The 27793-nt window shown below is 37.7% G+C and overlaps 1 protein-coding gene and 1 long non-coding RNA gene across 2 annotated transcripts in view; both read right to left on the reverse strand.

Moving 5' to 3' along the window:
* CSMD1 (CUB and Sushi multiple domains 1) overlaps positions 1 to 27793 on the reverse strand; it is a 1239551-nt gene that overhangs the window by 1023747 nt on the left and 188011 nt on the right. The window lies entirely within an intron of this gene.
* On the reverse strand, positions 5963 to 27017 carry LOC121233827. The gene is made up of 4 exons (XR_005934034.1): positions 26778 to 27017; positions 23908 to 23912; positions 18556 to 18559; positions 5963 to 5973 (listed from the first exon to the last, which is right to left on the reverse strand). It is a non-coding gene; the product is annotated as an uncharacterized LOC121233827 (long non-coding RNA).

Raw genomic sequence — 27793 nt, forward strand, 5'->3', positions numbered from 1 at the left:
GGAAAGAGAATGAGTGGCAATATATTCTTCAATAGTCATTAGAGAAGTTTCATTTTCAAAGATGGAAGAGTTATTTTTAGAATTGAATTTAGAAAGATCAGATGACATTACATTAGATTTTAGTGTTAAAACAGTCACTTTTGTTAATACAAATGCATTTTGCAGGAAGAATTTTAGCTTTCACATTTTAAAAATTGGTATTTTATGGATTACTGCAAGAAATCATGAAACATTTCTCTTGACAGGTGTATTGTTTCCATACACATAATTGTGCTTCTTATTTAGATTTGTATTTTATATAAATCAGAATATGGGCACTACTGTCCTAGGCAACGCACATATAAGAAAGAAGAATTCTCCTATGAAAAATTAACGATATAACATAGCAAACAATATCACAGCATTAGCAAAGTTAAATATAATCAAAATATAGGTAGCATGGCCACACGTGCCTGTGTAAAATACAAATTTCATTGCACTTTTGATGTTCATAATTTTACACAAACAACACATATACAATCTATGACATTCATTATTAGCATTACCAGGGTGGGAATGATGCAACAGACACATATTCCCTGGAGATTATAGATTCAAAGTACAGCTGCATGAGACATTCATGACTGGAACTGAAATGATGTGTTCTAATAATCTTAACCACAGGAAATTTAGTACCTTATGTTTTGTATCTTACTGATATGTTTGCACAGTATTAAAGTAATTACTGATTTTAATGGGGCAATGGGATGGAATGGCGGGTGATGCAGCTCCTGTGCCTGAGTCATGATGTCAGTAGCTGACATTTATGCACAGCAATATTCAGAATGGAGTAGCTAACCACCATCTTGCAGCATCAGTAACAAACACAACTGTGTGAGTACCTATAGGTGTGATTCAGCATCGATCCAAATTCTTTGGCCTTATCTACAATAATTCAAATGGGTGCCAAAACGGTGTCAGTCTGATTTGGTGCCCCCAGTTCATACTGGAGTAAATGACTAAAGAATAAGATACTTTTTCTGTACCTACATAAGATCAAGTTTGATTTCTCCTATACTAAATACAATGTTTCAGTTTTATGTTTTCCATTGTGTACATCTCAAGCAATTATTTAGATTTGTAAATAACAGCAAGTAAGGTTGTGAACTGTGACAAAAAAAGCAATTAACATTTGCTTTAAGGTACAGCTGATTAGAATAATACTTTCTAAATAGTGTATATACTATACCTATTTACTAATTAAACACATTCAGCCCATGCACGTGATCCAGATAGGTTACAGAAATAAAAGTTTACACAATGATTTGAATTCAAATAAATAAAGAAAATTGGATGATAGCACAAATTGGAACTGTAAAACATGCAAGAGCATATTTATGATATTACATGCTTAAAGAAATGGTTTCTCCTAACAATGCAACACCTCATGAGATACTGTACTTCTCAGACCTGGTTTGCCTATACTACATAATTGTTTCTTATAGAATTATGGTCGATGCTGTTTTGAAATACCAAACTGAAAAATCACCCAAATATTAAAGTATTTATGTGAACTGAAGCACATGAAATCGCAGAAACTGAACTTTGCTCCTTCAGGCCTTTTCATCCAGCCTCTGCCCTCACATACTGCCTGTATATCACAACACACAAGCACTATCTCAGGGCCTAGTTCTGAATTGGATTGCTCAAAGGGATTTTTAATCCTTGATTAAGGCATATTTGAAATAGGTAGAAGAGATCTACCCTTTGCAGGAATATTACAAGCAATACCTTGTTATGTTCATTTTACATGAAATACTCTATAAAAGAAAAAAGCCGTCTGCATCACTGACTCATCCTCAGGAGCCCATCTGACTGACGGGAAACCGAGAGCCAGAAGAAGCACAGCAAGTAGACGCTATTCATGTTGGCACTGCTAAAGCTGGTTGTGCCATGGTGGGTGAAATGTAGGCTGATCTGTCATGTCAGTGCCAGGTCTGTGGTGCAGAAGTGCCCTCGGACCTGCAAGCTATTCTGATGTTCATAGTCACTGCTTCCACAAAACGACATGGAGACAAGTTTCTCTAGGACATTTTTAATTTACCACTCATGGGAGATATCCTTATGGCTCTTCCTCCATATGTATCCTAACGCAAAGAATTTTCAGGGCAAGGTACAAATACGACATTGCCTGTTCTTTCTCTGGGTCTAAAATAAAAGCTTTGATATTTGTGATAATCACGGGATCTAACTTTAATTAAAATAGCTGAGGTATGGGGGTGATGGGTGGTGGAAGGGGTTGATTCTGAGATCCTAACCTTTGTGAACAATAACACAATGTATCTAAGTGTCCAGGAGTGTGATCATACTCCCATTGAAGTCAATGACTGGGACTCTATAGACTTCAGTGAGAGAAGGATCAACTTTGTACATACAGCCTCTGATTCATTACCTATCTGGCTTGCTTCCAGCAGGAGACAAAATCTGAGAGGGAAACGATTGGCATGGCTCAATAGAAGTGGACATGCCTTTGGGATACTGAGCATGGCCATCAATAGGAGCAGGATAAGACTGTAAAATGTTAGCTTTCACTCATATTACATCAGACTGCATTATGTCATGCTGTCTTAAATCTTACATCTCATCTGACAGGCACGTTTCTGTTAGAAAACATAAAAAGACAGAGAAAACAGCAGTGATTTGAAAACCACGTGTTTATTTTAGTTGAGGTGACTAGGCAATTAGCAGTTATGATAAAACAAGCTTTAACTAGTTCAAAATTATTCTTGTCCCTAAGAGTAAAAAACCGTGCTAACGCCACGCTTTTTATACAACCAACTATAAATTATTAATTCAATCCACATTGTACTAGTTATTAGACTACAGCTGCATGATTTACTCTTGAAATTCTGACAGCACTCACCTCTATCGTGCCATTAGCGCACCTGACTCCCAGTTTACCCTGCTATCTACCACTTGCCTTATTCAGGGAGGAACGTGATCATATGTATATGAAAAACATTGAACATATGGCTCTTGTGGCAGGAACTGTAAAATTAAATTTTCCACAGTGGCTTGCTGGACAGACAACCAAATGCTGTTTCATGCTTCAGCTATAACATGGTAACTATAATATCTTCTTTGTGTCATTGTAACCTATACTTGGAGAAGCTGTATAATTCACAGTATGGTTGTCAGCTGGAGTCATCCAGTCCATACAAACAATGTTCTTAAAATGTCACAGAAAAATCTGAAGTAGTAGTGTACCTTGAGAATAAATTTAATGTTCACTGCATCGTATAGTTTATAATCACAATCTGGTGATGAATGACCATATTTATTATAACTAAAATAATTAAAAATTTAAGCAAATATTGTTTGTGATTCTTGCCATTTGACACAACAGGTATTTTTCCATATTTGCATTTATAAAGCATCGATTCTGTAGGCTATTAAAACAACTAGAGCCAGCAAAGAGAACATCAAAGGTCACATATAAAATTATAACCACGTTACAAGCACAGCACTTGGGGAACATGAGACACTCCCACATGCACTTCCCAAATCTCTTCTTTGTGCCATTTCTAAAAGAAAATGTCATCAACAAAACAGGTTTATTATTAAATATCTTTGATTTATCTCAGCATTGCTCTCTTCAAGCCAACTGTCTTTGTGTAACACTTTGCAGATTTTCAGCTGATATAAGTCGGCGTGTCTTCACTAGCTACATCACATCAGATCAACTATAACACTAGCTGAATTTCCAACACATATGCTGATTCTACCATGCACCTTTCTTCCTTCCCTCCTTTCTTCTTTTCTTCAGTTTTCAAATACTTATTTGGTAAAGGCATTTTGTTATTTACTCTTGAATCTGATCTTCTTAATGATACTCTTAATTACTTTGATACTTCTATGCTGCTAAGCCAAAACACTGTATATGTAATTAGTAATCAAAGAAAGTGCAAGGAAAATGTCTGACTGTTTACTGTATTTGTTAAACCTTTTTCCACATTCTTTGGCTGTTTAGCTGCATGATGGATACAATAGATACTGAATTTCAGCTGTCATTTCACTTGCTTTGCTTTAGAGAAAGGCTATGTGATGAGCTACAGAAAGACTTTATGATACCGAGAAATTCTGTGTTGACACAGGTACAGTAACACTGTGCCCAAGCAAAGCCCAATTTTGCACACATAGCAATGGGTTCTGAGGTATCTATTAGGACTTGGGACAACTATCTTGGAGTAGCTAGAGTTGAAGTAATGTGTTCATAAAACCATAAGAGTCAAAAAAGTGAACAGAATGTTTAAAATTATTAGAGGAAACAAAGAAAGTGTCATTAAGCCTTACATACGCTCACTGTCTAATCTGAGTTCTGCATGCAAGTTCAAACCCACATCTTATCAGAAAAGGTGTAGATAAGAACTATTAAGGATGACTGAAGGTATTAAATAGCTTCTGTACAGGGAGACTAAACAGACTCAAACTTTCTAGCCTGCAAAAGAGATTGCTGAGGGGGAAAGTAGGAGAGGTCCACAACATCACAAGGGTAGGAAAAAGTGTTCTTCTGTTTTGTTTTTCTCTCCTCTGTTTTCATTACTCAAAACTCTCCTTCTGCTGCTAAGTTCAAAACAAAAGGAGAAATATTTTCACCTAATGCATAACTAAACAGTGGAACTCATTTCAACAAGAAAGCAATTAGACTGTAGCAAAAGAGCAAGTAGGAAAAAAAAAAATCCATCAGAGCATTTTAAAAGATAAACCTCTGGCTTAATAAGTCTCCCAGGCACACATACCTAGAAGAAGGAACATGTATCTTGGAAAGTATGCTTATACTCTTCTTAGAGTTTTTCTAGGCATCTGCTATTAACCAGTGATGTAGGTAAGATACCAGACTTGACGGACTTCAGTCAGACCCTACTCTCTGGAGATATCACTGAAGAGGGAATACCCCATAGTACTATTAAAGCATCTAAGGTTATCCAAGTCATATCTGGAATCACATCAACTGAATAGGCTTTATGCTTTAACACTTGTTCTCTTCTTCATTGGAAGACACTAACAAGTTACACATTACTAAGGAGAATATCAACCATTCCTAACCTTTGGATATTATTGCCTTCATGGAAAATGTTTACAGAGCTAACATACATTGGTTCATCTTTCTTTGTGAGACATTTCTTTGCCTTTTTTTGACAAATCAAATAAAAAGTATTATTAATAGCCAGGCTGATCAACAGTCATAGTAGCTGATCAATGTTAATAGTGATAGTAGTTATTACTCAATGTCTTGAGCTGCACATTTATAATAAAGAGGATTTTCAAACTTCCCATGAAGCATTAATACTATGTGAGTTTTGACAGAGCTAATATCTGCATAAAATATTCTTATTATTGTTTGTCCCGGTAGGAAGCAAGTGAAAGGACTACACACACATGAATTAGATTGCCACCATGAGACTATACTAAGCAGTAATTTATTGTGAATAAACCCTTTCTGTTCAGTAAGAAACAATAGTTTCTAAAAATATAAGTGTCTAGTCCTTAATTTTCATGAACCCTGTGCACTAAACAGCATCTATTATTTTGCAACAGCATGCCTGATTTGTGCTGACTCTTCCAAATATGCCATTTTGATACACTTACAGACACCATTAATTGTAGAGTGACCTTGGAAACTTCATCTTGGATTTTGGCATTCACATGAGAATGATGTGAATGAAGACTCCCTTACGGGACTAGCTAGACTAGTGGTAAGTTGCAGAAGGCCACAAAAAAAAATTTAGTAAAACACCACAGTAATTTTTCTGAAAGTCTGTCCCCACAAAGACAAAATGCTATATGAATAATAGGGAGAGAACACACATTTTTCTTACAAAGGAATGAAGTTTGGTATTACAGGTCAGCTCTTCAATTAGTCAATTAAGACACAGCAAGTTATGAAGTAATTGGATAATAGCCAACTGCACAGTGGGAGAGGGTGTCTGAAACCTTGAAATACTGAGTTTGCATGGTGGGAAGATACTCCTTGAAGCAAAACTTACAGGAGACTGCTGTTTTCACATACAACCTTCTCTAACATATTTACCTTTCAAAAAGGGTAGTGACTGAACTGATTGACAAAGCCCTTGAACCAAACTGGGTTTGATTCATAACACACAGATTTTCCTTAAGCTGTACAGAAGATGTGTGGTTAGAACTGTGAAACCACTGTATGCCCCAAGTAGAGACAGGAGCTTGCCTCTTAAAAAGATATAAATATTTGTGTAGAACAGCGAACGAGTAGATGGGCACCTCCAGCAGAGGCTTCATTTCCCGATAGTAAGAGTTTCCATAGTATCTGTGCTATTAAGAAATCTGGTTGAGTCAGTGTTTCTAAAATAAGCACGCAGGTGATGATGATATATTCCTGCAGGTTTAGCTTTTATGTAAGAGCTGATAATTTGTGTGGCATTTGTAACAAAACTGTTTAGATTTCAGACTGAAAATAAAGAAAACTTTAATAAATGTAATACTTTGAGTTTTTTCAGTTTGAGTATTTTTTAATATTTCAAGTGAGAAGGTCCTGATTTCCTCTCTGGGATAACAGTGTGATGTTCTTACTAACCTGCCTGGTGAATTTTCCTACTCACATAGAGATATTTTTTTGATCCTTTATGTTTAGCATTAAAACCAGTTGCCAATAAAAGCATTTCCAATCAAATTCCATACATACAAATATTTTTATCTGAGTTCATGTGGTATTCATCAAGGATATCTGCAGCGATAACATTTTTTTATTGCACTTGTTGCTCTTACTCATGACTTTGTTGAATAGCACCATTTCTTACAAGTGGTATGACATGCTTTAAGGCCGTTTTCTTCCAATTCCTAGACCAATACTAAAATTTACTATTTCACTTGAATAGGCAAATATAATATATATTTCTTTATCTAGTTCCACTTCAGAAATAAATTCAGAACTAGAGGAAAAGATTATCTTTTCTGTGTTAAAATGTGTTTGGGAGATGGAGTCACTGTATGTCTCTGCTATCTGTATGAAAATACAGCTAAACCAGAGTCTGTTATGACTCAGTAATTTGTGTTTGAATTCTAGTTTTAGAACAGACAATATCTCCACTGATGCCTTCCTCAGTGAGCATGGTCAAGCCTCATGCAGCTTCTAGGACTGAACAGCGAATATACCCTCATCTTCACACATTAAGAGTATATATTCCAGCCCAGCCATATGAAAGGACAGTGACTTCTCTGTGCTGCCTGCTTCTAGTTGCCTTGGACTGGAGTAGCGTATGGTATCATAAACAGAAAGAGAGTTTTTGTTTCTCCAAGAATCCCCATAGCATGCATAGGTACTATACACACACACACACACACACACACACACACAAATTGGGGAAAACAAACAAACACTGAACTTTCACAGGTGGGAGGACTCTCATAAGTAGGGGGAAGAACTAGAACCACAGAGGCAAAGGCTGGGGCAAAGAAAGGCAAAAGATTTGTTAAGGCTTTTTGGTTTTTGTTTTTAAAAATCTGAGAAAAATCATAAATATATGCCTTAAGCCCATTAAAAATTTAAAACGTAAAAGAATACACAAACTTAGATGATGCTTCTTTAGTTATGCACTCTGACATAGTCTTCAGTTATGTGACCACATATTCATATTTTTCAAAATCCTCTCCTTCACATCCAGTCTCCTTCCATTACTTAACCATTCCTCTTCCTTCACAACCATTCTCCAGTTCAATGTCCTTACAGTTCTCTCCTCAAAAGCATGTTTCTTCTTCTTCACACAAATGAGGAACTTAAAAGATAGCAGATGATTGAAAATAAATTCTAGAATATTTAGTTAGGTCATTGCAATTTTGTTGCTTCAGTTCCTCCAAATTCTAATCCTTACTATGATAGAAAATTCAGACAAGTAGACTTATTACACATTCAGGCTCCTCTAAAGATGGATTGAAATTTCCAGACAAAGAAAAATCTCTCTAGAATTTAGCACTCAATAAGTACTAGGGAGAAGGATGCAACAATTCCTGCTCCTCTTTAGACTTCAGGCAACTGCCTCAAAAAGCATATGAGGTTTAGCTGACCAAAGTCACATAACTAAGCAGACCTCATACTTTTTCAAAATTTTGTACTAGAGGGAAACAACCATGGGGCAATTACTCCAGTCACGATTAAGCATCGGTTTAAGTTCATAGAATGGTTTGGGTTGGAAGCGACCTTTAAAGGTCATCTAGTTCCAACCCCCCTGCCATGGGCAGGGACACCTTCTACTAGATCAGGTTGCTCAAAGCCCCATCCGACCTGGCCTTGAACAATTCCAATGATTGGGTATCCACAACTTCTCTGGGCAACCCGTTCCAGTGTCTCACCACCATCATCACATAAAATTTCTTCTTTATGTCTAATGTAAACCTACCCTCTTTCAGTTTAAAACCATTACCCCTCGTCCTCTCACTACAGGCCCTGGTGAAAAGTCTTTTGCTTTCTTATAAGCCCTCTTTAAGGGGCCTTAAGGCTTTAACGGGGTTTAAGGCTGCAATAAGGTCTCCCCAGAGCCTCCTCTTCTCCAGGCTGAACAACCCCAACTCTCTCAGCCTCATTCCATAGGAGAGGTGTTCCAGCCCTCTGATCATTTTTGTGGCCCTCCTCTGGACTCACTCTAACAGGTCCATGTCTTGCGCTGGGTCCCCCAGAGCTGGATGCAGTACTCCAGATGGGGTCTCACGAGGGCAGAGCAGAGGGAGAGAATCCCCTCCCTCGACCTGCTGGCCATGCTTCTTTTTATGTATACCAGGATACGACTGGCTTTCTAGGCTGCAAGTGCACATTGCCAGCTCACGTCCAATTTTTCATTCACCAGTACCCCCACGTCCTCCTCTGCAGGGCTCCTCTTTCATTGCCCAGTTGGCAGATCTGGATTCAAGTCTACTTCCTGAATAATTTCTGAGTTTTAGCTAATGACTATCCAACATGGAATGCAGAAGATCTGAGATTCAGGACTAAAATGTAGGTCTTTGCCCCATCAGCAGGGTTTCAGCTGAAGCGAGCTGGAAACAAATCAGCAACTACAAAAATGTAAAATACTCAGAACACCTCCACTGCTATTATAAGACAAAGCGCCTGTACTTCTGTGAGAGAACAGTGTGCTACACAACTATCTAACTTTTCCAGTATTAAAGGTTTTCATAGAGCTACCCTTCATGTCTGTAATGTGTATTCAGCCCAACGTGAATTAATTCTCAATAGGAAGTATACTTGTCCTTCACAAACATGCTAACGTGTTTAATGATGTCTTTTAAAGGACAATTTCAGTATTTAACCTCCCTTTTTCCATAGCTGCCTAGACAAAAAGCTTTAGAAAAAAACCCAAATATATATTACTAGTTAGCAAATTTTATTCTCTATTTTCTTCTTTTTTGTACTTATCATCCATACTTTAGAGACTAAAATATGTCAGGTTTTTGCTTTTGATTTGTTTTGGTTTTGTTTTCTAAAGAAAATAGATCATGTGCAAATATTCAACACTGGAAAATATAAAAAGTCACATTTCAAACTTAGCATCCCTGTTTTATTTCACAAAATTCAAACTCTCCCATGAGTAATGTTTTCTCTTTGTCATGTATCATTGAATCTACATATGCCATTTCTTCAACATCTGCAACATAAAGACATTGCTTCAAAATGACTTCAATCTGCTCCAAGCTGAAAATTCTACAGCTACCAGACCAATTGACGACATCTTACAACAATTCCTTAAAGCCTTCCTCAATATACAGACCTGTTCTACATATTTTCTTTTTCCCATTATGGCTTTGTAGAACATTCTTCAAACTTCACTGAAAGAGCTGTGGTCATCTATATATACATCACTTTTCGACACAGACTTGATTCTTCCTCTGAACTCAGTAGCACAGTTTTCTAGAAGTCTTAATGATGTCAGATTATACTTATATGTAAAACCACTGCGGATAGGATTACTCTCACTTAACTTCAACCACCCAAAGTTAGTCACACAATCTAAGCTAGTCATCAAGGCTCCCATTTTAGAGATAGACGAGTATTTTAGTAATGTGATTCATTCCATTTTACCTTAGACATGAAATTTATGAAGATATGAATCACCTATAAATGTCATTCTCCTTTGTCTATTTAGCAAACTGAGGTTGGACTAGATATCTAATTCTTACATGGCTACCTGACAAGATGCTAAACACCACCTCAACTTTCCAACTCAGCAATACATTTAACTATGCATCAAAGTTAGAAAATACAAGTCATTCCATTGCTCTCTCTGGGAAACGTCATATGCTTTATTTGCGCATGGGATTGATCCATTACCGTTGTAAAATATTTCAGCACTTCTCTGGGCTCTGTGAAATTAATACAATGAATTCATCTGATCTAATATACAAACCCTGATGAGAATTTTCTGGAATTCATTTTCTTACCAGAAACGTTAAACATTCTAGCAAAAGATATTAAGACCAAAAGATTAGGTATTATTTTCCTAAATTATATAGAGAAAAATGATTGCTAAGTACATTAAAATTGAAAGGGAAATCCTTACAAATCTTTATTTCCTGGGAAACCAGTAGTAACATTTAATTTAAAGCAAAATAAATATTTTTAATTCTAACTTTAGAATTTTAAATTGCCTTCATCTAAGTAAATAGACAAAACATCTATGAGAACTCCCTCTAGAAAAATGCACATGCAAATAAATATTCTTTAATGTTGAGAAAGAAGATTATTTGCTCTTATATAGCCTGATGGAGAGCCTAATGAACTAAGCAGGGAGTTCTCCCTTGATGGGAGAAGTTGAGAGTCTGTATTAATTGTATTTTAAAATACTGTTTTTTCTAGTCTATATTCTTTAAAAGAAGCAGCAGCTTTATCTCTTGGCTTCAGCTATGTGAAGGCATACCACAGCTGCAGTCATTATTCTGAGCAATCTAACTTTTTAATATTTTAAGTAGAAGCAGTAGTAGGCTTGTGACAAATATAGGTATTTTATACATATATATATTATATATATACACACACCCATTTTCAGGATTATGTTGAAAGCAAAAACTGCATTTATAAAATGGTTTTCACATGTAAAAGAGTTCTATAGACTTTTCATGAGGGAAATTATTCCCACTCTGCTTTTTTTATTTGTAGGAATACTTTCTAGTTGACTGCAAAAAGAAATTTTTTATTAAATTTTATTGCTAGTAATATATACTACAGTTAGGCATTAAGATCACTTCAATTCCAACAAAGTGTACTTATTTTGACAGTATGAGAAATGTGTATCAATTTCTACAGCTGAGAAAACAGTATCAGCAAAAACAAAACCTCTGAAAGCCCAGGAAAAAACAGAACAGAAACAACTTGGCCATTTCTTCTGTCCATATTAAGGAAACTAAACAAAACTAAACAGGGACACAAGGACGAGGATGTGATTAATCACTGCGGATCCTCTAGGGTTGCAAAAATTACAAATCAGTCTTTATTTTAACAAAAGGAAACAATTTTGAGTTGTAAGAGGATATAAAAGGTGATTCTTATGTTCATTTTGATTTTACAAGTTCAGTTGTATTGTTCTGTATATCAGCCGCTTTTTCTATAGAGAGATTCTGATCAAGTTGTTTAAGTGACAATTTTTTCCTCCACTGTACCTCACTATTCTTGGTTTGAAAATTATTCCACGCCTCAGAAAAGCTGCATAAATATGTTATTTACAAAAATAGTAATGTGAAAATCCCTTATGAATACCTAAGTCTTTAAAGCATTGAGGATTACAGGAATGATACTGAGTCCTGCTGTCCCATTAATGATAAAAGGGTGTAAGCATGCTGTACTTCTTCCAGATTTAAAAGAGCTTTCCAAGCTTTTTTCTCCCCTTCTCCAAACTCCATAAATATAGGTGACACCATCTGACCATTGTAACATACAGTGAAAAACAGAAGGTAAAGGTAATATATTACATACCACTCTTTTCACAGTAGATACAAGCCATGGCTTTGCAGACTACATGGGATTCCACATAACAGCAGTGTCCATGTAATGAATATTGTGGTGTCTCAGCCCAAAAGTTAACACTAAAATTATCATGCATATAACTTTTTTGATATCTGAAGCAGCAGTGGGAGTTATTCATCTATGCAGGAAAGGGGATTTGTCTCTAATTGTCTCCTTGCCAGTAGAACATCATAGTTCATTCCCTTCCCCTTCTGATAACCAAATGCTGAAGATTATCAAGCAAGAACGTAAGAGAGTGATACACCTAGGCATGGGGGTTAGTCATGCTCCAGAAGACACGCAGGAATTCACATTGAATTTCATAGGTTTACACAGGATCATTTGAGTAGGACCATGTATTCCACTCTCCGAGGAGCTTGCACAGTTGGTGACAAAGAACTAGAGTTCCCTTTCACTGCCAAGGAGGTGGAGGTTTTCCAGGTGCTTTCTGCTTGCAACAAGACCCTTCACAGAAAGGACCGGCTCCTTTTACAAGTTTCAGGTCCTTCTTTTTCACTATCCTAAATAAAACAAATTGTTTCTACAGCATATTAGACTTCCTATCAATACCTTGGAAGCTTTGAGGCTGTGACTTGGTAAGGAGAAACTCTCAAACTGTCTGTATAGGAGATAAAAACCCCCAAACCCTACCCAAAACTGAACCTCTGGATCTGGAATCAACAAGGAAGGGGGAATTCAAAGCCCTGAATCAGTCTCAGAACTTCCAAAGAGAAGCAGAGTTTTGGCAGACCCCTGGGCTTAATGTTTCAACTTGATTACTTGGCATGTTTCTGAAGTTTCTTACATGTAAGGAAATTTTGTATTATTCCCTTTACGTCTGAATAAATGCATACTTCTTTGTTTCAGCAAATACTTTTCTAGTCATTAAATGTGCTGGTTTCAGACTAAAGCACAAGGCCAAATAACCTAAGGTCACTTACATGTTGAGTCATAAAGTATTTGTCTTATCTCTGAGCACAGATATGGCAGGCATAAGTATCTAGCCTAATACTTTTTCTGGAAGACTGCAGGGTTTTTGTGGAGGTTACTACTAACTCTACAGTCTCTATTAGGAGCTCTTGCTTGCTAGGAAGATCTTTCCTCCTCAGCAAAACTACTCAGTTGAATAAGAGATGCAAGATTAAATAAATAGTCTATGACCCTTTATCAATATCAAGAGCCAGGTCCAAAATTTGATGGAAGCAAGTATTAACAAAAACAGTTATGAATGTGTTGCTAATCACATATATATCCTTTGTCCTGTCTAAAATGTTGCTGTCTTCCTCTCTTTACCTTTGTAATTGTTCTCTTATCCCGTAACTACAAATATTTTTTAATATCTTCTCAGACCCAAAACCAAATATATATAAAATGTCACAAGTTAATAAGAGATTTCCAATGTAAGAAAAGCAATTTATGTAGGGAGAAGTAATACTTTTTATTATGTTTAGTTACAGCTGGAAAGTGCAGACAAGCTTTTGGACTGTAGATCTCTTTAAATGTGTCAGAATTTAAATTTTCCAAAAAATATGAAACTCCAAGCTAAATACAGGTTGGAGATTATTGTTCCTCCCAGATGCAAATGTTATGTTTAGTCTAGTATAAGAAGGGACTGTTGGTAGAATGGCAGGCCTGTTTTCCTCCTTTTTTTCCTCAACCACCTCCCTCACACTGTTTCTAGAGACCACATTGCCTTGTCGATCCAGGGAAAAGCTAACAACATTTTTCAGTCAATTAATTTCCCGTCAGGTCACAGAACTAATGAAATTCGACCTACAGCCTCATGATCCAAGCACAGGAGAAGCAGCAGAGGCTGCTACAGCGTGGCTTGCACCAAGACGAATATTAAGCATATTGTGAAGTTGCATTTTCAGTTTAACCTAGTTATAATAATTAGTTAGAAAATTGAGAGAAAAAGAGTCATTATCTATGAAGCAGGTGGAAGACTCCTAAGACTATTAACTCCTCTAGAGTGCAGGGGGGAGAGACGGGAAACAGAGGAAAAATTAGGAATAGGACACAAAACCAACTTGGGTACTGAGACAGTAGACTTTAGTGTCCGACAGTTAAGAATTTCGAGTTCCCACATTTTGAAATGCACTTGGTAAGCTTCCCTCAAAGGAAAGGATTGACAGGTAAGGGATTATTATTTTGTAAAATAATAACAACCTCAAACTAGTAAATGTGCATTTCCATCTTTAGTCTGTTGGCGGTATAAACTCCTTTCACTCACTATATTTCTCAAGTTCACATAGATCGGTTTCATTCTATGTATTTATAATACATCACTGGGTTCAAAAACCTCCTCTGGCAACTGAAGTCAGTTTCCATATGAAATGGCAAGAACTACTTTAATCCAAAGCTAGTTTTTGAAGCTTTTCCAAAATACATATATAAATAAATCTGTAAGAGGTCAGAAGAGAATGGAGATGTCAGTTTGAAGAGTGGCACAGCAGAATCAGTTGGAATAGTTTCAAGTAATTAAAAAAAAAAAGAAAAAAAGAAAGTGAGACCTTCCTAAAAATGAGGCACTGCTTTTCATTTACAAATAAAGATCCAGTTTTCACCCAGAAAATCTGCCATTACATTTACATGCCAGATAGCATGTAAATCAAGTAACAACATACTGAAGTCTTTCTATTTCATATTAACAAAAATGAGAAAAAAGACATGCAAATTAAAGGGTGAAAAAATATTTTCAAGAATTTCATATTAAAACAACTTCCTGATCACAGCTATAGAACATAGAGTTTAGCCGAGTTGTCAGAATAAAAGCATCACTGAAAATATTTCCACACCAAAACTCAACTCAAGGAATTGCTACATTTCATGAGAATATGCATTTCTTTTCATCAGTTTGGAACCATGGATTCTCAAGCATTTCTCATACAGGTAGTGCTGGTTTCAGTGCTCTCCACATATGCCTGTCCACATCAATATTAATTTTGTAACATTGTAGTCTGAATTAATTCCTTAATTCAGATTAAAGAGAACCTAAGAAACAAATTCTATTTTTAATCCAATCAGTACTTCAAGTCAGCTCCCAGAGTAAATTCACAAATGCTTTTAGCAGCACAATGAAGGGGCTGGGAAGGAGAGGCTTATTGCTCCCACCAAAAGAAAAACATACAAATATTCATCCTAAATTACCCTTGAATCAGATATCTATATTTGTGCATGGAAAATCAACACTATCTGTGAAAAAAGATTAAAATCTGCCAAGCTCTTTTATACCTGATAACACGACCTCTTTTCATTAATGGCTTCATATAGTATTGACCTGACAATGCACAGACTTTAAGCATTTAAATCAATAGTGCAATCATACTTTGAGCTCCCTTGTGCTTGCAGCACAGTTAATGGGAGAAGATAAACCAAGACTTGCCTCCCTAGACTTATAGTCTGTCTGTCACTATTATGCAATCTTCCTATGTATTAAATTTCAACTCACTGAAACATTGTCCTCAAACTTTTCGTATGAAGGCATATTAAAGTTACTTTATGATCAGAATAAAATAATCTATTTTTACTTTGTTCTCAAGATAATACTTTGTTAAATTGCATTAATTTCATAGTCTTAACATTTCCTTATTGTGTTCTGTCAAAACATAATACTAATTAGCAGCATATTAATAGCATTACAGTAGTTCCACTTAGCAGTCATTTAGAGCCGTTAGTAAATGAAAGCTGGTGTATTTGTTTAACACAGAAGTGCATAGCCCGCATTCAACCCAATGTGTGGATGAATAAAAGTGCAGCATGCTGTGGACTATGCTACAAAACAGGACCAAGTCTGCATGGTATTATAGGCCTGAATATAATGCGACTACAGAACCTAAGTTGGCAATATTCACTTCTTATTTTTTAGTTGAAGAAGATAATTTTTCTACACCTTGTAACTCAGCACAAGAAAAGGATCAGTGTCCAGAATAACCTATAATAGCATATTATATTATGCATAACTCTGTATTCACACCTGGTCAGTGTTTCCACTGTCAGCCTATACTTAAGTATGCTGTTTGCTGTGTAGAACTGTTATGGAAGCGTTTTATCTATATCAGAATAAATACTGATATAGAGTAAGTACCGATACATGCATTTCCAGAACAGTATTACTAAAACTGAACAAAACTACTCTTAAGTAGCAGTTTGCGCTTCTTTTCCTGAGGAAAATTTAAAGGCCTCAAAACAGAGAACCGACGGAAGTTAAAATTGGCTCATGGTGTTTTATTAATTTTAATAGCATATTATTAATGGTTATTTGGTGACACTATTGCCCAAGAAATCAATCCAATCAGCCTGAAAGATCCACTGCAATACACCTTTAAAATAATGCCTTGCAGATGCTTATGACTCGTCTACTGTTAGACCATTTGATACAAAACCATGTTCTTGCACAAATCCATTATATGGAGACAGAGATGTGCGTGTGTAATTTTCATCTGCTTGTCAAGCTTTTTTGTGTTTTTTTTCTTGCAGTTAGTAACATGCTACGAGCACATACAAAGTGCCACGCATTAAAAGCTGAGAAGTTGTTTTGTTAAACCCTGTGAAGCACTATTTCCTCTATTACCAAACCAAAAGGAAGTACCATAGAACTCACAGGACTGAATTCTGCTCAGAGCTGCCTGGGCAATTTGGATAAACTAATATGCTTTTTTGGAGGATATGTCCACAAAATTATTTCAAAAAAGAATGAACCTGGAAGATGCAGAATACATGTTTCTTCATTTAATGACTTGGTGTTAATATGTATTGTAGACACTCAGGTGCAAAAGTACCAGGCTTTTAACTGCTGGAGACAATCTAGTTATTTTGCCTGGCACTCCCTTCCCAAGAAAACACTAATTTTTGTATCCTTTTAATTCACTTTTTCCAAAAGTTATAATAAGAAATAATTTGCATGCCCTATTCATGCCCTTCTAATTGCTTCCCGCACTACCTCCTGTCCTAACTTTTGGGGAAAGGTGGAGTAACCCCATTTTGATCCAGTGGAAGTTGTGTAAAGTGTATCAGATATTAATGGAAAGCTTAATGTGTCATTCTGAAAGCAAATCAACAAAACATACAACAGGGTTCTAAAGGTTTCTGTGCTATAATTACAAACCGTTTCAGTTTATCAATGAAAGTAATGAAGTAATTATCACAAACTGACAATTCTATGCATGTTCAGCAATACCAAGCCTTATCAGTTACTCATCACACAAATATAACATCCTTTATGTAGTTATGTTTTTTTCAGGCTCACAGGACTTATCTGAATTTGGAAAAAAGAAAAGCAAAAAAGCATGCTCTTAAAGCTAATGTTCACTAGCCTAATTAGTTAGGCTAATTACCTAGGCTAAGTAAAACAGCACCAAAGACAAGGTAATTTGAATAGTAGTTCACTTGGCAGCTCATGCAAGCCTACCCATTGTAGCAAATCCAGGTTAGAGTCTTCATTTCTCACCTTTACTGTTATTTTAAATTGAATTGGTTAATCTGATTTAGCCAACATGAGTTATATGCATTTATCAAGACTTAATTGAGGAACTCCATTAACATAACTTAAGCCTAACCAGACCCAGCTCTGTTTTACTGTTTCCGCTATTTGGGGCCATTAGTGATCAAAAAGACCACCCAGGAACACCAAAAAATGCCAGCCCTTTGCTGAAAAAAAGAAAAAAAAGGGAGAAAGGGGAGTGGAGAAAAGAGGAAATGAATAAGGGTCACATTTGTGACAACGAACCCAGGAAGGGCTATGAAACAAAAGTATTTGACCTTTCAGATTGCTGTGAGGAGGAGAGTATTCCAGGGAAAGGCTCATTCCCTGCTTCCTTCCTTCCCATAATATTTCCCCAGCAGGCCACCCTCACAGAGACCAGGAATCTTCAGTCTGACTGACATAACCATTCTTGTGAACAAATTGTCTGCAGCAGTAATAATCAACAGAAAATCAGCTTTTTATATTAGGTCTTTGCTTTAAGATGAAAAACTTTTGCTAAACTGTAAACTGTTATGAACCACTGCAGCCCAAAAAAACCTGAAGCAACCCAGTGTAAAATCTAGGAAACAGAAATTTAAGACATTCAAAAAAAATTCCTAACTATAATGCCTATGAGTTCCTAGAGTGCTTAAATTTTCATCATATCTCTTCCCCTGGTACCAAAAGGTGCATTAGTGTACATTCCCAGAAGATCAGTCACCTTCACTGAAGACAGCATCTGAACAGCTAAGGTTTTGGGGGATTTACAAACTAAACAACACAGTTGGACCCAATTTGTCTACTTTGAACATGCCTCCCACACACTGATAGCACTGAGCTCAGCACAAAGCACAGTAATCACAGTCACTTTATATCTCAGTGCCGTTGGGTATTTGCATAATAGCCTATTGGTTACAACACTCAGACTAGGTGGGAGGCCAGGGTCCTATTCTTGCTTCAGCTTGACAGGATTCAAATTCAGATTTTTCATTCCTCAGCCACTGTCCTCTAAAATAGCCATTCCAATTTTTCGAAAAAGGACTACTGCTCACCCACCTCAGGTCACAGAGCCAGAAAGCCAGCCACAGAGAACCTGACTCTGCAGCTACAGGAAACTTAAGTCTCCTCTTGGAGCATCGCCCCAAGAATGGAGAAGGCTAGGTTTGATTTTTTGCCTTTGGGAATGTTTAAGATTTGCATATTTAGATGGATACTGGAAAAAAAATCAAAATGAATGAAAACATTTAAACAGAGGAACAGGGTTTGGTATCCAAAGTCTGTCTCACCTTTTAGAAGTCCTCTGCCACAGTTTTTAATAAGCAGATGCATAAATTCCTTGGTATCAAGGCATCAAAATGGTGGTATATCACCAATGTACTATATAGCTAATCTGCAATATTTTATCTTGCACTGCTCTTATACAATGAACTGTCACTTATGTTATCCTTGACGTAGAGTATTATAACAAACCAGATACAAGAATAATTTTTTTTTCAGACAGTATAAAAGCCAACAATTTTAATGGATATGAAAGTTCTGGGGTTTGGTTTTTCAATTATTTTTGCTTTAAGTTATCTCAGATGAATTTATGTATCATATACATGACCACAAAGACTAAGAAAAGAACAAAAATGGGAAAAATGCTGTAATTAGTAAATATTGTGTTTTTTTCATTAGCAAGGAAATAATTTTTCAAGGGAGCTTTGTGAAGAGAACACATTTGGCGCAGTTCATAAATGCACTTAATGAACTCCACCATGGATCTTATGACTAATATGTTAAACATCTTTCAGGTGACCTTGATTTAACTGTATAATTCACTATTATTCATAAGTTACCATAAAGCAATAGTCTTGGTGAGTCAGAAATTTCCTATATTAAATTCCAGGGTAAAATGTGGATCTGTAAATATTGAATCACTATTTATACGCAGTTTTTTTCCAGATCTGCAGTTTGTGAATAGTTATCTCATAAAATCTTGAACTTTTAAGACATGGATTGATGCGTCTTTTAATAGTATCTTACTTTGTACAAGAGTAGAAACGTAAGTTCCACAAAATGAGGTGCTTTGCTCCTCTTTTCTACCTTATCTAAGTCAAACAGCACTGAAAAGCAGCTCTGTGGAAAGGGACCTGGGGGTCCTGGTGGACAACCAGCTCCATACGAGAGTGAGCAGTGCGCTGCTGCGGCCAAGCAAGCCAACGGGATGCTGGGTTGCATCAACCAGGGCATCACCAGCAGAGACAAAGAAGTCGCTACCCCACTCTCCTCAGCGCTCGTCAGGCCACACCTGGAAGTCTGTGTTCAGTTTTGGTCCCCGCTACACAAAACCAGATGTGGACAGCCTGGAGAGGGTCCACAGAAGGGCCACAAAGATGCTCAAAGGACCGGGAAGCCTGCCACGTGAGGAAAGGCTGAGGGAACTGGGTTTGCGGGGCCTTGAGAAAAGGTGGCTTTGGGGAGACCTTACCACCGTGTTCCAGCATTTAAAGGGGGGCTACAAAGAAGACGGAGAGGGGTCATGGGTACCGGCTGCTCCTGGGGACATTCTCACTGGACACAAGAGGAAAAGTTTTCACAATGAGAACAATCAGCCATTGGAATAATCTGCCCAGGGAAGTGGTGGATTCCCTGACACTGGACACTTAAGATTCAGCTGGGCAGGGTGCTGGGCCATCTTGTCTGGACCGTGCTTTTGCCAAGAAAGGTTGGACCAGATGATCCCTGGCATTCCTTCCTTCCAACCTGGGATTCTATGATTCTATGCTTCTATGGTGGGTCGCTACAAGTGAATAAATACTGTTTTAACAGTGAGAAAGACTGAAAAAGTCAAATTTTTAATTTCTTGAATCGTGATAGAACCACAGTATTTAAAATGCAGCAAATTACTGTATGTATTTTTAATGACAATGAGAGGATAGAGATTCTGTATCTGACTTTTCCCCTTTTTCCTTGTTTTTTGAAAAGTTAGTATTTTCCGATGTGTGCTGGTACACATTTCTGAACCAATTTTACCACATTTGTCTTATTGCCATCTTACTAATTTTATAACCTAAGACTGACATTAGCTACACTCACCTGAAATCAGCAGATTCCAGGTCATTCCATGCTTTATTCCTACCAGACTTATGCTAAAAACTAACTTCCAATGGAATTCATTGAAAAGATAGTGCAGTTTTTGCCTCTTCTGTAAGTTTACATCAGGAAATGTAGCTAATGTGTAGGGAAGTCTTCAATCTTCCCAGTAAGTAGAACAAAGTGAAGGAGACTGTTGTCTGTGTATGACTTTGGCTTCACATATGGCAGAAGCTATTAAATTGACAGATGAAATTTAGAAATATGATAAACAGATGAAAACTCTGCGATGTTAGATAGCCTTCAGGACAAGTTTCACTGCCAGCTGTTCCTACTTTTTAGCTGAAGTGATTCTTAAGTATTCTTTTATCTGTTCCTTAGCATACACATTATACCACTTGAATTTCTTATCTTACTGTTTTGGGTTTTTGTGGCGGGTTTTTGGTAGCGGGGGAGGGGCTGCAGGGCCGGCTCCTGTGAGAAGCTGCCAGAAGCTTCCCCGGCTCCACGTCGGACCCGCCGCTGGCCCAGGCCGAGCCCGTCAGCGACGGCGGTAGTGCCTCTGGGAGAACAGCCTTGAGAAGGGGAACCTGCAGTGAGTGGGGGGATCGGGATGGGAGAGGAACCCCTGTGCGGATACGAGGGGAGTGAGGAAGGAGGGGAGGAGGAGCGGGGAGGAGGGGATGCCCCCGCAGCCCGTGGGGAGACCAGACGGCAGGCTGTCCCCCCCCAGCCCACGGAGGGGAGCGGGGGAGCAGATGCCCACCTGCAGCCCGGGGAGAGAGGAGCCCACGCCGGAGCAGGGGGATGGATGCCCCCCCAGGATGGCCGGGACTCCAGGGGAAAGCCCGCGCTGGAGCAGGCTGTGCCTGGAGGACTGCAGCCCATGGAAAGGACCCATGTTGGAGAAGTTTGTGAAGGACTGTCTGCCGTGGGAGGGACCCCACGGTGGAGCAGGGATGAATGAGGAGTCCTCCCCCTGAGGAGGAAGGAGCGGCAGAGACAAGGTGTGAGGAACTGACCCCAACCCCCATTCCCCGTCCCCCTGCGCCGCTGGAGGGGAGGATGGAGAGAAAACCGGGAGTGGGGTTGAGCTGGGAAGGAGGGAGGGGTGGGGGGAAGGTGTTCTAAGATTGGTTTTACTTCTCAGTATCCTTGTTTTGATTTGATTGGTAATAAATCAAATTGATTTTTGTTTTTTTCCCCAAGTTGAGCCTGTCTTTTGCCCGTGACCATAAGTGGGGAGTGATCCCTCCCTGTCCTTGTGTCGACCCACGAGCTTTTCTTTATATTTTCTTCTCCTCATCCCACCAGGGCTGAGGAGGGGGGGAGGAGTGGGCGAATGGCTGTGTGGTGCTTTGTTGCCAGCTGGGCTTAAACAACAACACTTACTTATCCAAGATTGGAAATAACTGCTATTTCTTTGAAACAGCAGAACAAACTCACTATGTTTATCGCTTTCAGGTGGGAGAAACTTCATCTTATGCTAAATGGTATATCCCATGTAGCTGTTATTAAATGCTAAAAGAAAATTCTTGTAAGCTTCAGTTAGCCTAAAGATGGCTGATGAAATAATTCATCTAGATTCTTACTGGGGATGTATTTAGGATGATTTTTCACACCACACACCACTTTATTGTGGAAATATTTTCCATATAATACTAGGCTTTAAATATACATTGTCAAACAATAGAGAACCAGATCAGAGAGAGCTCTGACAATGTCTGCTAAACATAAACTGTCCACATGCAACTCAATCATAGAGACAGTAAAGCTGTTTCTACTGTCAGTTGTTAGGACACGATTTTAGGTTAAATGGAGCTTTAGTCTGAATTCATACAGAGATTCATGTAGCCTTAAGATGCCATATGGACAGAACACAAATAATGTTATTAATCTTTTCAAATTTAGTAATATAAACTATGCAAATATTTCTACATTTTGAAGTCTTAAAATAAATTCTGCTGATACAGACTGCAGATACAGAAAGTGATTATAAAGAAGTCCTTTTGTTCCCCAGCAAAGGACTTAAGGAAAGTATGAATTAATTCCTTTATAAAGATATTTTGTAGCAGTGCCTCACAATTTCAATCTTAGATCTTTTCAAGTTCCTAAATCTGGAACAGCAAGCGTGAAAAGAAGCCATTCCGTTAATATATAGAATCTTCTGCCATGTTTGAATAAATATGTCGTAAGTCTTCATTTCATCACATCCAGGATCTCTCTCTATCTCATTAATGAAGACATCTACTTAATAAAATCAGGAAAATTAGCAAAATTCCTGTGGTATATATATGAAACATTAAAAGATCCTGTGCACTTTCAGGGTTGCTAGGGAACTATAATATTTATACCCAGTAAGTCAGACCTAAAAAGAGAATTTGGAAAAGACTTTTTCTAGGATGAAGCAAATTATTATTATTTAATAAAAAAGTTGAGTGTAAAAGATTTCAGTTTATCACTTAAGGAAAAAAAAACCCACAAAAATAAAGAGCAGCTGCTTTCATAGTTGCAACTTCACTGGCTCCTTGTTTCTTCAAAATATAAAATATTTATATAAGGATTACATGTTTTCCTTTTCATAAATGTACAGAAGAGTGAGGTGGAGGGTTTTGTCATTATCTTGGTTTTCATGTCTTCAAAAGATACACACTTTTTTCCTTAACTTTTTTTCAATGAATCACAAGCAAATACAGTTGAACAAAGCTCTAATCACAGGTGCAATAGACATTACTTGTACAAAGGACATTGTCAAGCTGTGTTACAGCCAAGTTCAGAGGCTTTAGCATTACAACGGTTGGGTGAATCCCATCTAACTTTAGCAACACCCTAAAAGTTATGCATCTGATCGAAATAGATCTTTAGGCTCTTTTTATTTAGACAGTAAAAAGAGAGAGATTATACTAGATTAATCTGGACTGCCAATTTTTAGGAAAAAAATATGAATCCAGGATATAAAGGAAATAAGATGTATGAAATGGGGAGGCAAGAGCATCATGATCTCTTACTGATTTTATATTTTGTACCAAAATAAACAAAACAAAAAACAAACAAACAAACAAAAAAAGCCTGACTTGAGAGAGAAGTTGAGCTCCAGGAACAAGTTAATGGCTTTGGAGCATATGCAGAGGTATGTGTCCCTGTGTAAGAAAAGGACATCACTCCTCCATGAGTAGTCCACTGAAGATTTGCCCAACTTCTCAACACTTTCTACAGCCTAGCTTAGGGAGTTTTTCGCTCAGAGTGCTCCATTTTCTGGGTTATATCCCTGCCTACCCACCGCTCCACTTCTGCACCCCAGAGGGTGGCTGGGTGCCCAGCACAAGCTGCTGACTTCAGGACAGCAGTGTCCCAACACCACATACTCCACTGTGCCTCACATATCCCTAGCAGTGAAAGCATGCCATGCCATGTATTATCACTGGTTCATGCTTGACCCATTAGAGAAAGAATGCTGTTATGAGTACATATTTCCATATCACAACCAGGTTAATTTTTAGAGTATGGCTTTGGCTTGGATTACAGCCAACAAAGTTTACTTCGATTTCAACAGGGCTGTCTCGGGCAGGATGACTCTAATGATCAGAAATGGCCAACAGCAACAATCTCAGGACTTTAATATTGAAAGACAAAAGTGCTGACAAGACCCTCCAATGTTTGAAAAGAAACTGTGTATGCTACACATCACAGTTCTATTAAATATGCATTGGTTTAAAGAAAACCAACTGTGTCTTCTTTTCTGCTCTTTTGCCTCTCCAATACAAATATTTTCACTGCTCAAAAGTTTTTATAAACAATTTCTTCCAATTAGTCAATGTTACGACATCCTCGAGAACAACAACTGTCTTTCAACTTGTACTTTCCAATTCTGTCACAGCAGTTATTGAGCTTTCAGTAACATCTCTCCTATGGATGACTCTGTGGAAGATCTGTGAGGGGAAAACCACAGGAAGGGCAGTTCTGGAGTTCTTAAATTAAAGCTGAATTCACTCCAGGTAACTATACTCAACTGCAGAGACTGATGACAACATATATGCAACACTGATACAATAGCTAGCAAAAGAGAGAGGCCATCAAAAAACAGAATATATATGAAAACAAGCATAGATGTTCTCAAAATTATTCCCAAAATATCTTCTTGACTAGCTAGAAGAAGTACTGACTACCAGAGACCACAGTCACATAGAACAATCAGTTATTTATGTAGAATTATCTACTGAAATACACAGCTGATCTCCTGGTGTTGAATTCATGAAAGACACATTCTGCTGACCATTTTAAGCTATTGTGACTCACCTACAAATGGTTTCATGGCATCTAATCAGGCATAAGAAAAAAGATAGGTTCTAAGAACAGAACTGAAAATGGTCCTAAAAAAACCCCAACAAAAACCCCACCAGAAATAAAGCTAGAAAAAGCAGCACGGTCCTCCTAGAAATAATGGCAATCATTATGATCAAACAGATAGAGACCCTAAACTTGGTTTAAAGGTACTGCTGCCTAAGAACACAACTCCTCTTGTCAGCTCATCATATCTCTGCTGTTATCAGTCCTGCCCAGCAAGACTACATTTTCATTCACACCTTGGGAGCAGCCTCTCTCCTTCAGTAGGCAGAAAGCCTCTTCAGCTCTCCTCCATTCCTTCTCCTTCCATCTGTTCTCCCTCCAACAAATAATTCTGCCTTAATACCACGAGTAGGTTAATTAATCTTTGCTTTTCTATTTGTATTACTCTGTTCCACTACCAGCCACCGCCTGTATTCCAAATGCCTTTTCTGTTTTGTAGACATTAGCTGAGGCCATAACTCAACATCTGCAGGTAGCTATTCAGCGAATGGGAAGGACAAACAATATGGTGTAAGAAAAACAAAAAAACCAACTCCACCCTTCTATTATGATTCTTAATTGTCTATGCCAATGTCAGCTCATACTTTGCTACTTGGATTTCCAAATAGTGGCTTACAGGCCCCTCACCAGGATACATCTCCATGAATGATAGGTTTTAAGGACTCTAAAGTGGCATGACAATTTTTTAACCACAAGAAGAGGCTAGAATTGTATGTTAATACAAATGTTACTCAACCAAATTTTTGCTGATGTGAATTTAACAATTTCCAAATTGGTTTTGTGTGGAAAATGGTCTTCAAGGAACAAAGCTGAGCCTTTCAGTGACTCAACTGTGTTAAGGCCTTAATAAATAGTTTATTCAATAAAATGCATGCAGTCAGGCTTTGTAAGTCCATATCAACTCTTAATCTATGAATTCTATGTAAATTAGTAACTGAGTTTTCAGACTTCTTTGCTTAATTTTCATGTCTTTATCTCAAGGAACTTTACCAAACTACATTGTTGGGGAGTGTAGTCCTAAGGTCATTTCAATATTAAATTCTATTTTTTGACAATATTGAAAATATATGTTCTTTGTTCCACAATGCAGTATTTTAGATATTTCCTTTCAAGGGAATCTGAAAAACTATTAATAGAATAACAGATTCGCACTTATCTGGAATAGGCAGAATTCATTAAATCAGAAATGCTGACACTGATGAATGCTGCCAATAAAGAGCCTAGTCCACTGGTCTGAAAGAAGACAAACATATGCAATGCCTCCATTTTCTTTTTCTGCGTGGAAACAGCCAGATGACATGTGGCATATTTTGTAGAATTATAACCCAAAAGCAAAAACTAGTTTATGCAGCAACAGTCCTTCATTCTGTTTGGGAGCTCAGCAAGAACCCCCTTTGTGATGAGAATGAAAACATATCAAGTTTAATTCTACATGCTCCCCTCATAAGTTAGGCACGCAGAAATAAATTACAAATCTCTGCCACACTGCTTCCTCATATATACTATTTAAGAAATCAACTTCTGTTTTGAAAGGCTGTAAATGAGTGAATATTGATAAAAAAATGATCTTTTTAGATCTTACTTCTACTTTGCCCTCTATACTATCTTCCAGAAATAGAAGTATCATTTTGTCACATAACATCAATCGGCTTGAGGATCGATATGGCATTGTAACCTTGTTTCAGAGATGAAGTGGAATGTTTATCATCCATGAACTTCATCTCAGTAAGATGATGCAATATCATACAGAAATAGCCATATACATATTAAAAATGTTTTAATACTGCTTGGAACTCTCATTTGAGAAACTTCAAATCTAAGGATAGAAATTAGTAAATTAGGAAAGAAAAAAATGCATCTTGTACAGTGTACTTATCCAATAACACAATATACTGGTTTTGGCTGGGGTAGAGTTAATTGTCTTCACAGCAGCTAGTATGGGGGTCTGTTTTGGATTTGTGCTGAAAACAGTGTGAATAATACAGGGATGTTTTCGTTACTGCTGAGCAATGCTTACACAGAGCCAATGCCTTTACTGCTTCTCAGCCCACCCCACCAGCGGGGAGGCTGGGGGGGCACAAGGAGTTGGGAGGGGACACAGCCGGGACAGCTGACCCCGACTGACCCAAGGGATATTCCAGATCATATGGCATCATGCTCAGCATATAAAGCTGTGGGAAGGAGAAGGAAGGGGGCACGTTCGGAGTGATGGCGTTTGTCTTCCCAAGTAACCATTACACGTGATGTAGCCCTGCTCTCCTGGAGACGGCTGAACACCTGCCTGCCCATGGGAAGTGGGGAATGAATTCCTGGTTTTGCTTTGCTTCTGCGCACGGCTTTTGCTTTACCTATTAAACTGTCTTTATCTCAACCGATGAGTTTTTTCACTTTTCCCCTTCCGATTCTCTCCCCCCTCCCACTGGCATGGAGTGAGCGAGCGGCTGGGTGGCACGCAGCTGCTGGTGGGGGTTGAACCACGATGCACAAAAAGATTTCATTTGCTTCATGTTTTGAGCGTGTACAGCTTTCCTAATGACATCAATCTTTGTAGAGTTTGATACACTTATAAGTCTGTCCAATTTAATTTTTCACGCTGCTAAAACAATTACATAACTGACCTTAGGAATTCCCTTAAATTTATGAAGTGTAAGAGAAAATACCATAAGACAAATTCTTCTATCCCAGTATACTAACAATCTCTAATAACAACCAAAATACAGAGCTACTCATTTGAACACAACAATTCTACACACATTTCAGAAAAACAGATTCAGATATCCCTTTTAAGTAATGTGAGATATACCACACTATATAAGAAAACAGCTCTGAAAAGTTTTTTCTTGAATATTTGTAAAAAATATTTGGAAATTGAATTGATATCGTGGTTTAACCCCAGCCAGCAACTAAGC

The sequence above is a fragment of the Aquila chrysaetos genome, chromosome 15 (assembly GCF_900496995.4).
Source record: "Aquila chrysaetos chrysaetos chromosome 15, bAquChr1.4, whole genome shotgun sequence".
Taxonomy (NCBI): Eukaryota; Metazoa; Chordata; class Aves; order Accipitriformes; family Accipitridae; genus Aquila; species Aquila chrysaetos.